The following is a 12,042-nucleotide window of genomic DNA, read 5'->3' on the forward strand; positions in this document are numbered from 1 at the left end:
CAGGCCCCCCACAGTTACATCGTGAAATTTCAGATTTAAATATCTGAAATAGTGAAATATAAGATTTTAAAAATCATATCAACATGAAGTTTACCAAAATGGACCATAAATTTGGTAGGGCCCTAGAAATTATCAACATGGATTCTCCAGAGTGGGGGGTCACAAACAAGCCCAGGGCGTGAGGTGCAATAGCACTTCCTTTCTTTACAATTAAATGGGGAAGTCCCAAAGCTTTTTTTATTGTAACATAGGGTCATATTACGGAAAAACCTTGAAAACCACTACTTTGGATTAATGCAAACCTAGAGTACTTCAGAGTCCTTTGGCCCCCAATACCCTTAGGCGTTCTAGCTATGAATTGATCTAAAACACCAAATCTAAAGTTTCAGAACATGCTGATTTTAAGCATTCAGAAGTTTAAAACTAATTTTCTTCAAGCCAGCTTGATTTTCAGGTCCCAATGAAATCTACAATAAAGCTCATATTAAAGAAAGTCAGATGCAGCTGTTTTGCAAACCAGACTTGAAAAGTATACCATCCACAATGCATCTTTTAGTTCCTGATGCTGCAATGAGCTCTGCGGAAGTAGACCCCTGAATCTGTGCAGAGCCCTCTAGGTATGTCTACAATGCAATTAAAAACCGGCAGCTGGTCCGTGCCAGCTGACTCGGGCATGTGGGGTTCAGGTTAAGGGGCTAGTTAATTGCAGTGTAGATGTTTGGGCTCAGACTGGAGCTTGGGCTTTAGACCCCGAGAGGTGGGATGGTCCCACAGTTTGGGCTGCAGGCCAAGCCTGAACTTCTACACTGCAATAAAACAGCCTCTCACCCCAAGCTGCACAAACCTGAGTGAGCAAGCATGGGACAGCTGCATGTTTTTAATTGCAATGTAGACACACCCCCAATGAGCAATGTAATCCATGCACATTTAAGCTCATTACAAAGGGGCAGGGTCTAACTCTTCATTTATGCATTAAAGGAAAAGTACATCCTTAATTTGTATCTTTTATAAAAGTCTCAAACCTGCAAGTTGAGCGTGTAGCTAGTCTATGCAACTGCATGGTCCTGTCACTGATATTCTCAACCTCCTTCACCCACAGCCACTCCCTCTACTTGTATCTTATTTTGTTTACCCTCCATTAATTTGAAGGACAATCCTATAACCTAGTTTATGTAGGGGGACCACTGAACTGACCTCAAACACTAAAGTGAAATTTAATATTGCTTATTTAAATCTCTAAAGGTGTAGCCTTACATCCAGAGACCCCAATCAGATTAGGGCCCCACTGTACCCAGTGTTGAACAAACACATAGTAAGCGCTCATCCCTGTGACCAAGAGCTTACTATAGATCCCCAGTCCTAGAATCAGATCTTGTATGGCACAGAGATCCACTCAAGTGGATTAAATTGCAATATCAGGGCCTTATATCAGGGCCCGTTTGAGGCAGTGACTGTCACTTGTTAGGTCTTATTACAGTTTCTACCACAATAGGGTGCCAATTGGGTTAATAAAATGTAATAAGCAACAACATGCGTTCTTAGTACATAATTTTAAACACTCAGAACTTCAGTAAAACTAATTATTTCTCAAAATGAGCAAATGCAAAAGCCCTCCATGATCCAAGATTAAAACTTCAGCCATTTTGCTGTAGGTTAATGTAAGTGTTAGAATTAGGACTGTAGATTAATTGCAGTTAACTCATGCTATTGACTCAAAAAATTAATCACAATTAAAAAAATTGCAATTAATTGCACTATTAAACAATCAAATACCAACTGAAATTTATTAAATATTTTTGGATGCTTTTCTACATTTTCAAATATATTGATTTCTATTACAACACAGAATACGAAGTGTACAGTAATCACTTTATATTATTTTTATTACAAATATTTGCACTGTAAAAATGATAAACAAAGGAAATAGTCTTTTTCAATTCACCTCATACAAGTACTGTAGTGCAATCTCTATCGTGAAAGTATAACTTACAAATGTAGATTTTGTTCTCGTTTCATAACTGCACTCAAAAACAAAACAATGTAAAATTTTAGAGCCTACAAGTCCACTCAATACTACTTCTTGTTCAGCCAATTGCTAAGACAAACAAGTTTGTTTACATTTATGGGAGATACTGCTGCCTGCTTCTTATTTACAATGTCACCTGAAAGTGAGAACAGGCGTTCGCATGGCACTTTTGTACCCAGCGTTGCAAGGTGTTTACGTGCCAGATATACTAAACATTTGTATGCCCCTTCATGCTTCAGCCACCATTCCAGAGGACATGCTTCCATGCTGATGATGCTCAGTAAAAAAAAAAAAAAGCGTGTTAATTAGAATCATAGAATATCAGGGTTGGAAGGGACCTCAGGAGGTCATCTAGTCCAACCCCCTGCTCAAAGCAGGACCAATCCCCAATTTTTGCCCCAGATCCCTAAATGGCACCTTCAAGGATTAAACTCACAACTCTGGGTTTAGCAGGCCAATGCTCAAACCACTGAGCCGAGTACGAATTTGTGACTGAACTCCTTGGGGAAGAATTGTATGTCTCCTGTTCTGTTTTACCCGCATTGTGGCATATATTTCATGTTACAGCAGTCTCGGATGATGACCCAGCACATATTCGTTTTAAGAACACTTTCACTGCAGATTTGACAAAATGCAAAGATACCAATGTGAGATTTCTAAAAATAGCTACAGCACTCGACCCAAGATTTAAGAATCTGAAGTGCCTTCCAAAATCTGAGCGGGACAAGGTGTGGAGCATGCTTTCAGATGTCTTAAAAGCGCAACATTCTGATCCGGAAACTACAGAACCCGAACCACCAAATAAGAAAATCAGCCTTCTGCTGGTAGCATCTGACTCGGATGATGAAAATGAACATGCATCAGTTCGCTCTGCTTTTGATCGTTATCGAGCAGAATCCATCATTACCACGGATGCATGTCCTATGGAATGGTGGTTGAAGATGAATCATTAGCTCATCTGCCACGTAAATATCTTGCGACCCCAGCTACAACAGTGCCATGAGAACACCTTTTCTCACTTTCAGGTGACATTATAAACAAGAAGTGGGCAGCATTATCTCCTACAAACTGTAACCAAACTTGTTTGTCTGAGCGATTGGCTGTAGGACTGAGTGGACTGTTAGGCTCTAAAGTTTTACATTGTTTTATTTTTGAATGCAGTTTTTTTTGTACATAAGTTCAACTTTCATGATAAAGAGATTGCACTACAGTACTTGTATGAGGTGAATTGAAGAATACTATTTTTTTTTGTTTTTTACAGTGCAAATATTTGTAATCAAATATATAAAGGGAGCACTGTACACTTTGTATTCTGTGTTGTAATTGAAATCAATATATCTGAAAAATGTAGAAAACATCCAAAAATATTTAAATAAATGGTATTCTATTATTGTTTAATAGCAAAATTAAAAAAAATTATCGCAATTAATCGCTTGACAGCCCTAGCTAAAATTCTGTTAAATTTGAAGTACGTATTTTTCAACCCTGGCAAGATTCACAAATGACTGAAGTGATTTTATTCAAAAGGTAATCAGAAGAATTGACTTTTAAACATAAGTCAAACATGGAAAACTTCAGTCCAAAGGTGAATGTTTCAGAAAGTTAAGAGCGTGTATAAATAGAGAATTATGAGAAAGGTGTTCTGCACACCTAAATAGAGCAGACGCTACAATACTAGGCTCCAGCTACAATAATAATGATCATTACACTGCACAAATGTACACCAACTACTACTTCAGCTCAGATCATTTAAGTTGGTAGATGTGCATGCCTCCAGAAAAATGTGAATAAAATCTTATTTTGGATTTAAGATAGAAGAGAAGGGAAGGAACAGGAGGAAGGATAATTGAGAAAGGAGAAGAGGACAAAAGGAAAAGTAATTGGGAAAGCAAACAGCAGAGCATGATAGGATTATGAGATCGGAGGCATATTATCCTATCGCTCAAGTTGCTTTTGTCTGAAAAACTCAAGGGCAGGAAGGAGGACAGAGAGGAAAAGGAAGAGAGATGGTGAGAATGGGAGAGGGAGAGAAGGCAAAGGAAAGTGGGAAGGAACGGACTTACGGATTTACCTCCATCTATAACCCCATCTAAACACTGATTGGATTTTTTTTTTTTTAAATGACAAGTAATGTCACTTTCAACTTCAGCATGCCAGAAAAGTGGCAGAATTTCAGTTGCATTAGTCCTTTAAACATGGACTGGACAAAATACTTAAGACTATGTAACAATGTAACTAGGTAACAATGTATGTATGTAACTAGGTAACAATCCTACACTTGCAGAGGAATGGACTAGACCTAACAGGTATTTTCCAGCTCTAAATTTCTATTATTCTTATTAAACAGAGATAAAAATATTTTTTCTCAAAATTACTAATTTAACTTGTGCCAAAAAAATCTGTGCTCAAATTTTTGTTATTTTTTCATACAAATTATATAATCATGTATATAAAAGGTCAGGAATACCCAAACAGAATGTTATCATAGGATAATGGCCTCCTGTTTCTAGATAAAAGCCTTGTCTTTTTTGGCATTTATTAAAAAACATTAAAGTATGTATTTTCTGTTCCTTGAAAAATGAGCCAATGACATTGTTCCTTTCCCATAAAAATTTTACAATACCTAAAGACCAATGCACACAATCATTTTATTGCACACTAATGCAGTATTAGTGATTGTTGTTTTCTGTAGAGTATCATTAATGACCTGCTGTGCTAAAATTGATAAGATGGGGTGAAGATAAATATCCATTACCATAAGCTGAGTCCCAGTTTATCACATGGAACTCCGGTAGGTCAACGCCCTAGTGCTGTTCTGATGAATCTGCCCCAGATGTTTTCAAAACTGCACCACACTGAAAGTGAAAGTTGAAAATAAGGAAGAGCTATGTTAAAAGTAACTAGAGCACATACATTTTGGAGAGACTGAATTCTATTTAAAATTTTCAAGTTGGAGACAGTGTAGTCCAGTAGACCAACAGGAGAAACAGACTGACCGATTTACCACCAGCTATAACCCCATCTAAACATTGATTAGATCAAACAAATAAAAGTAAATCTTGCCATTATTTACCTTCAAATCACTTACATATTTATGTCCACACACGAAAGTGCTTACAACTATGAAACAGCAGTTATACCCTAACTCTGACTGTACTTGTACCGATCAAGGCTAATCACTATGTGCTTCCACCACCGCTTCATTTTGCACTACTGCAACGCCAGTGTAGAAAGCAAGTACTGGTGTGGTAGCTTCACCGCTTGAATTGGTCCTCCCAATACCATACCATGCCTGTCGGATCAAGTTTCTTTATCTCTAAGGAAAGCCTTCCAAAACTCCCTCATCTGTAAAAAATGAGCTCCACAAACCTTAGCTCTCACTTTTTCACCAACATCCATTTCAGTGAGAATGCTGTGATGGAATGGTGATGTCCGAAAGTATTTCCAGGACAAGAATTATGCCTTCTTCACAGTGTCCTAGATTCATGCTACCAGCTGACCCAAGGCAGATACCTGGGTCCTCATACAGATCTGGGGCAATGAGGTGATCTAGTCACAGCAAAACTTGACCATTTGTAATAAAGTGTCTGACCCAGATTATGACATCTGAACCAGGAAACAGTGCTGAGATACAATCTAAGGCACAAAGATGCAATGCAATGAAGTATGGGATACAAATAGCTGCTCAAGGCTAAGGAGGAAAACAACATCCTTCTATGAAGAACTTGATCACATTCTCTGATCCCAGGCACCTACAGAGCCAGAAACCTCCTTAGCAGCACAGGGGCCCTCAACATTATGCTGGTGAGTACAAGGGCCTCTGTAACAGAGGAGACCAAGATGCTGACATTATGTCTGGGTCCCAAGACCCCTTTTCCTACTAAAATGCTACAAACAGCACAAAAGAATTTGAAAGATGACTCAGAAGATGAGTCATTTGTCCTTTTATTTATTTGTCCTTTTTCTGCATCCAACACAGGAATTGCCAACTTGGATCAGACGCACAGTGGTTCATGTAGTTCAGTATCCTACCTGACAGCAGACAGATGCCTTAGACAATTTATGAAATAATCTGTCAATATTACATCCAGGAACAGGAGGGGAGGTTTTTTTGGTATCTTATATAATAAACTGTGGATGTTCTCATTATGTGCGCGCATTTGCCTAATACTTTAAGAAATCCTATTAAACTCCTGGTCTCAAATGTTTTCTTGTGACAATGAGTTCCATAGATAATTATGGATATTGTAATGATGGAATTGGTGGAAAATTAAAGCAGCGTGTAAAGGTCAAAGTTAAAGGAAAGAGTTTTCTTATAGCCATATTACTAGATTAAAAAAGATGAATTACAAAACATGACACACAATAAATCCTCCTCAGTCCCCGCAAAACCCCAAATATTTTTAATATCAACCATCTGCACTTCCACTTCTTGAAGTGGGAACATTCCAGATTTATACCTGGTACTGCATCATACAAACAGCCTAAAAATGTTTGTGATTTCTATTATTCACCAAGAATCTGAATTTTACCAAAAAGCCTGTCGTCAGATGAAAGTTACACATTGAAAACATTTCACCTCACTAGTTTCTACAGACACACACACACACACACACACACGTGTGTATTTAAGCTAACTCTAATTCTTTAATTTCATATTTATCCTACAGCTATACTTCACCAGCCCTCTACAGGCAAGCTGAAAGAAGTGCCGTGTCCCAGGTCCAGCCTCCTTAGAATACAACATCCTTCTATGACTCAGTCGAAGCACAGTTGTTTAAGGTAACTACTCGCCATTCTTATTAGTTTGGTGGGCACATGCTACAGGCCCAGACAGCCCATGGTAAATTCAATATGAACACTGAGGTATTCAAAAACATAGCAATATCATGAGAACAAAGCATCAACCAGAACAGAATCTACAGACAGACTCCCCAAATCGTCACAACTGATTTCACAGTTTTAAATATACTGGACAGGAGCTACTCTCCTTTTCAGACTTTATTTTGAAATACTACAGTTTAAAACGAAAACTAAATTAAGGTGTTAAAAATTAAGTCTATGCTGCATGGACTCCCATTCACTTGCACTCTAGAATCTTTGAACCCAAGTAAGATAACCTCATCTTCCAATTGCATAACTTCATCTCTTTCTGTACTACTGTGGTCACATCCAATTGCTGCATCATAAATTACAACAGATTAAGTGCTTAGGTGTAGAGACTATTGGCCAGATTGTAAGGGTCTTTAGACAACTAAAGATGCAGACAGGTGCATAGTGGGATTTTCATAAGTGCTTAGCTGCCAAGGGGGCTAGGTACCTAGCACTTACGAAAATCTCCTAATGCACTTAAATACCTTTAAATATCTGGCCCCATATCATTCTACACGCTTGTACTGTGCCTAACATACTGGGGTCCATGTTCCAATTGGGGCTTTTAGATGCTACTGCAATCACCTTGATCAATCGGTTCTTCAGCCCTCGTATAGATTGCGCCGATCACACTAAGTCTTCCATTCTTCTCGTACCCTGGCCTTCCTTCTCCATGTGCGGCCATGTCTTTTCACAATAAAATCTTTCCATCTCCTAGGAGGTTGGCCGAGTGGTTGTTTCAGTTCCTGTGGGTACCACTCGGCAACAGCTGCAGTCCATCAGTTGTCAGTGAGCCTTGCTATATGTCCGGCCCATCGCATTTTACTATGCCTGCTCTCAGTAATGTCCTGCACTCCACTCTGCTGTCTGATCACTTCATTGGGAACTCGGTCACGGACTGAAATTCCCAGAATAATTCTTTCCATCACCCTCTCCATGACAGAGAGTTGCTGCTCCTCTGTCTTCGTCAGCATCCATGTTTCGCTGCCGTACAACATTGCCGGCAGTACTGCCAGCAATGTTGTACTGCTACTGCAATACAAATTTTTTTTTTTAAATGTACAGAGGGGGAATGTTATTTCCCACTGATGTTAAGAAAAATCCTATTAATTTAGCTGTTCATATCAGAGACTCCAAAATCCATAAGTTCAAACAACTGGCATAACCAAGAATTTACTCTAATAAAAGAACATGCTTCAAAACAAAAAGATTAAGTAAACTGCAATCCCTCAAATCCATTTCAGGATGCTGTTTGCTTTTTTAAAAAGCTAATATAAAACTAGAGTGTCAGAATATGCTTTGACTGGAACAGAGTGAAACTGAAAAGAATGTTCTCATATTCTAGAGGCTGGCTGTTCTGGAAATCTTTGATTTAACACTGATACAATTCATCCACGCAAAGCCTTGCCCATTTTTCCTTTCATGAAATCTACATAATAGAGTAAAACATCCAAACCATTAATTGGAGCTTCTTTACAGAATGGCCGCTGGCCCCACCCAAAGCTCTCAGACATTTTCTTTTCAAGACAAAAATGACAAAAATCAAACAGCAGTGCATAATGCCCATCACCACAAGTATTAGATGGTGCTCTCCTTCCTTTCAAGTTCCCAAGTGACAGAATTTGAATACAATTGCTTCAGTTAACAAAAAAACAAGAATCTTGACCCAAAGTAGTGCTACACAGTTAAGTTTATTGGAAATGGCCTCTGAATTACAGGGATTGTGGTCTTGATTATGCAGCTGCTGCACATGAAGGAAAATTGTAATTGTTCAACGGGATATGCTCACAAGTAGCAGCTGCACAGTCAGGCTCCTTTTTAAACTGGCGTGATGATAGGTTAACCAAGGTTTTCTCTATGAAGGACAGGCTGCTTTAGACGTTGGTATGCCACAACTGATCACACCGTTAGGTCTGAATCAGCCAAAAAGCCTTATAGCCACTGATCAATGACAGCACTTGGAGGAAATTATTTATATGCAGTCCAAAGTAAGAACTGACCTAGGAGGTCAACTATTTTTCCTTTTTCATAAAGCAGTTTGATAGGAATGTATTTTAGGGTGTTCAAATAGAATGAGGGTGGGCCCAGTTAAGTAGATTTTCGCAGCTTTCTTCTTCAAAGTTTGTATTAACATTTTCAGAATGAGTACTCTTTTTTTGGACCAGCTTGAATCAGCAGTGACCCACTCCCTTTTTATAGAGAGATATCAACAGTCATTAGCTCCTTTAGATTTCCAAATATAGCACTGGCTCTATTTACTGCTAAAAATCAAACTATGATATAAAGTAATCAATCCCATGAAATCAGAGATTTTTGGGTTTGTCTCAAAACTTAACACTCCTGTTTTCCTAGGAAACACTCTACAAGGAGATAAATAAACTAAAATATGAATATTTTTAAATTATTCCTTAACTTTTGAAGTCCTGCTTTTATGGCCATAGGTCTCGCTAAACTTATTCTCGCTAAACTTATTCCAGGCTACCACTTTTCTTACAGCAAACAAGTTAAAGGAATAAGAACAGTCATTCCCCATTAAGATCAATGCGAAAAAACGTTAAAGTTAACACAGATTTTAGGCAAGTTTCAATATGTATTTTAAAAACAACTTAAGGAACCTAATAGGACATTGTCAACTACAAAAACTACATCTCTGTCTCAAATTCACTTTAGTGTTACAAGGAACACCTAATGTTATAATTAAAAGATAAGAAAATGTTACTTTCAGTTTCTTTGTGCATTTGACAGAATCCAGTTCTCAGCTGTGCTAAACTTACGTCTCATACAGCTAAATATCAAGCCCTCTCCATTCAAGTCAAATAGCTTCAGCTTTTTACTCAACTGTAACATTGTAAATACTATTATACAGATTACCCATCCCTGAAGAAGAGCTCTGTATAAGCTCAATAGCTTGTCTTCTCTCACCAACAGAAGTTGGTCCAATAAAACACATACATTGCCCCTCTAATATACTGGGACCAACACGGCTACGACAACACCGCATAGTTTACAGATAGGAACACAAGTTCACTGAATGAATTCCCTATGAGGCACTATGGTCTTGTGGATTTGCCAAAAGCCAACACACAAGAAGGTTCTAGTCATGGATAGGATAATTTAGTTGGGGATTGGTCCTGCTTTGAGCAGGGGGTTGGACTAGATGACCTCCTAAGGTCCCTTCCAACCCTGATATTCTATGATCCAAATTTGTTTTGCTTTATGACCTCAAGAGGCATGACAAATCATCAGTATCTATCAATGCAGAAAGAATGGAAGCTGGAGAAGAGCTGTTTGGATTTCATGCTTTTTAAAACATTGTCTCTCTCTACAAAGCAACTGAGAACCAGGTTTGGAAGGATTAAATTTATTAGTAAATGCTGATTTCTCCATATGCATGCAAACTGATGAAAAATATTTCTATTAATAATTGAAATTTACAGATTAGTAAGAAAAATGCTACTGAGAACTTAAGAGTTTAAGGAAATTTACTGCATATATTTTGACATGTGATGTTGACAATTTGTGCTTTAATGGTTATAAAACTTTAACTTTTTGAATCTCAGCATCTATTGCTACTAAAAATAATTTGTGTCTAACCCTCATTCTATAATTTTCGACAACTGTGAAAATTTAAATTGATAAAAAAATTTAAAATGCTTAAAACCAATATTATCCATCAAAATGACATAAAAAAAATGTTGCCAAGCCTAGAGATAATATACTACATGTAGCACTATCAATACACCAAAGAAAATGAATCAGTGCTACAAATACTTGCTTCACAATACCTAGTTGCACTGAAGCCACTAATTCAAATCTTGAATTACGTGGAATTTTCCAGCAAATCCTTAAAAACAAAGGCTGAACTGTACAGTTGTATTAAAGAGCATTCGATGCATTTCGCAGAAGGGGTGTGTGCTGGTGTCATTATACAAAGGTCTGAGCTATATCTAAAAGTCAAGTCAAACTAGCTACATTGCTCAGAGGAGTGAAAAATTCATACCCCTGAGACAGAGTATGTCTGCATGACAAAAAACCCTGCAGCAGTGAGCATCAGAGTCCAGGACTATGGACCTGGGCTTTGAGACTCACTGCCACAAGTTTTTTTTTTGCCCGGTAAACAAACCCCTAGTTAAGTGGACATCAGCCCCAGTATGAACACCATTAGGTCGGTGGAGGATTTCTTCTGTCAATAATGCTATCGCCTCTTGAGAGGGCAGATTTACTAGTGACAGAAAAATCTCTTCTGTCACTGTAGCAACTATCTATACTACTGCAGCATACCTGCAGCACCGCAGCAGTACCAATGTAGCATTTGTAGTATAGACATACCCAAAGCTTCCCAGTCCTCAACACTCCACTGTTGTATAATATACTGTGTGCTAGTCTGCTACTGCCCTTCACTCTAGAATCCACTGCAGCCCTATATATAGCATGTGCCCCCCAAAAAAGATATATACAAAGGATAAAACTATAGTGTATCCTCTACTTAACTGGGAATGGCTGCTTTATTGGGACATCTTCTAGGAAAAGAATTTAGCCTAATGATAGTAAATGGTAATGAATATTCTTTAAATCAGATTAAATATTACAGTAGAACCTCAGTTACAAATGGAGGTTGTTCGTAACTCTGAACAAAATGTTATGGCTGTTTTCAAAAGTTTACAACTGAACATTAACTTAATACAGCTTTGAAAATTCATTATGTAGAAGAAAAATGCTGCTTTCCCTTTTTTGGAGTTTATGTTTAACACTGTACTGTATTTGCCTTTTGGGGTGGGGGGGAGCGGAGGTCTCTGCTGCTGCCTGTGTACTTCCAGTTTCAAATGAGGTGTATGATTTACTGGTCAGTTCGTAACTCTGGTGTTCGTAACTCTGAGGTTCTACTTTAATAAGACAGTTTCTTAATAAGGATAAATTTAGCTACTTCCAAGTAACTTAATGATGATTAACCAGCTGGTAAATAAATGTGAACTTACATGATCTAGTATTTTAATATTCAAGCTGCCAAATAAAGATTAAGGAAACTCAGGAAGCCTTAGGGATTGTCTACACTTACATTTTATAGCGGTCTAACTTGCTGGCTCAGGGGTGTGAAAAATCGCCCCCTGAGTGCAGTAAGTCTGAGTGCTGTAAAGCACTAGTGT

The 12,042-nt window shown here is 38.1% G+C and overlaps 1 protein-coding gene across 7 annotated transcripts in view; it reads right to left on the reverse strand.

Moving 5' to 3' along the window:
* ANKIB1 (ankyrin repeat and IBR domain containing 1) overlaps positions 1–12,042 on the reverse strand; it is a 166,578-nt gene that overhangs the window by 142,797 nt on the left and 11,739 nt on the right. Inside the window, exon 1 of one of the 7 annotated variants that reach the window (XM_043541215.1) lies at positions 7,484–8,236. The exons of the other annotated variants lie outside the window; for them this stretch is intronic. The gene's annotated coding sequence lies outside the window, so the exon portion shown is untranslated. Of the gene's footprint in view, positions 1–7,483; positions 8,237–12,042 lie in introns of those variants that run through there. 7 annotated transcript variants of the gene reach the window in all.

This window comes from Chelonia mydas, chromosome 2 (genome assembly GCF_015237465.2).
Source record: "Chelonia mydas isolate rCheMyd1 chromosome 2, rCheMyd1.pri.v2, whole genome shotgun sequence".
In the NCBI taxonomy this organism is placed as follows: Eukaryota; Metazoa; Chordata; order Testudines; family Cheloniidae; genus Chelonia; species Chelonia mydas.